A 1,321-nucleotide genomic window follows, 5' to 3' on the forward strand; every position below is an offset into this window, starting at 1 on the left:
GTTGCCCTTTCCCCTATTCAAGATTCCACCCCCTGCTCTTGAAGCTCTTGAAGTTCTTCAACGCTCTTTAACACACTTGGCCAATAACAAAGCATATGGCCTAAAAGCGTTCGTAGTAAGTCTCTGTGTGTGTGTGTGTGTGTGTAAGGTTTTTGCGGCATTTGTAAACTTCATAATCTTCATGGTGGCAGAAGACATAGAAGGCGAAGCTTATCAACAAATAAGGTTATTAATGTAAGATTTGAGGCTTTCACGGCGGTGACTATGAAGAAAGCAGTTTTCTGGGATTTGGCACCGTGTATATGTGCTGCTTTTGCCGGTTCTCACGGTCTCTTCGCTTGCAGATTTCTTATATTTTTTCCTCTACCCTGAAGATGGAGGCGATACGTTCCTCCGAAACGTCGGTTAACACCACATATACACGGTGCCAAATCCCAGAAGACTGCTTTCTTCAAGGTTATTAATGTAGGTAACATGCCTGGTCCTGAAGCAGGTTAACGGCTAGTCAGACCTAGGGAATGAGTATTCTGCGAGAAGCTGGTTCAGACTTGCAAGCGTACTTTTGATGTAAGAAAAGATGTTATTAAGAAAGAGTATGTGGAAATAGCAGAAAATCGGGCAGTATACCTGGTAGAGATCTCATTTGCCAAAATGATATTGGCTTCATTTTCAGGGCGAATAACCATACAGATGTGGAATCTGTCGGGCATATAGAATATTTTGACAAGCCTCAGATGAGCAGAGGGATTAGGAACTTGAATCCGGAACTTTCCGATTCACACAGTACTGCAGACAGGCCCCACGTTGGTCTAACTGATGTATACCTGTTACATAGGAAGGATCAAATTGTATGTTGCCTGCATCCTAGTTCAGGAAGTAAAAAGTGTCCTATATGTCATTCCTGAGATAATGAAGGGCCCCAGTTCCCATATGATTTTAAGTGTAATATCCTAAAAATATCCTACAAAATGCAGCGACCATCGCACAATAAGTCTTATTGCACATACAGCAAAGATAATAGCAAAGATACTTAAAAGAAGAATTGAAAGGAAAATAGAGGATGTACTTGGAGAAGATCAGTTTGGATTTAGAAGAGGAAAAGGAACCAGGGATGCAATTGGGATGATGAGAATTATAGCGGAACGAACTTTGGAGATAGATGAAGAACTGTGTGTTTGCTTCATAGACTGGCAGAAGGCATTTGACCGGGTAAACTGGACCAAATTAATGCAGATCCTGAAAGAAACAGGTATCGATTGGCATGAAAGAAGATTGATTAGCAAATTGTACATGGATCAGAAAGTTAGAGTACGACTGGACA

The 1,321-nt window shown here is 41.3% G+C and overlaps 1 protein-coding gene across 1 annotated transcript in view; it reads left to right on the plus strand.

Moving 5' to 3' along the window:
* Nucleotides 1-15: 15 nt before the first annotated feature.
* Nucleotides 16-1,321, plus strand: part of LOC111866282 (nucleoporin GLE1) — a 32,477-nt gene continuing 31,171 nt past the window's right edge. Inside the window, exon 1 of the mRNA XM_023855084.2 lies at nt 16-115. The gene's annotated coding sequence lies outside the window, so the exon portion shown is untranslated. The remainder of the gene's footprint in view (nt 116-1,321) is intronic.

This window comes from Cryptotermes secundus, unplaced genomic scaffold, assembly GCF_002891405.2.
Source record: "Cryptotermes secundus unplaced genomic scaffold, Csec_1.0 scaffold1025, whole genome shotgun sequence".
Lineage (NCBI taxonomy): Eukaryota > Metazoa > Arthropoda > Insecta > Blattodea > Kalotermitidae > Cryptotermes > Cryptotermes secundus.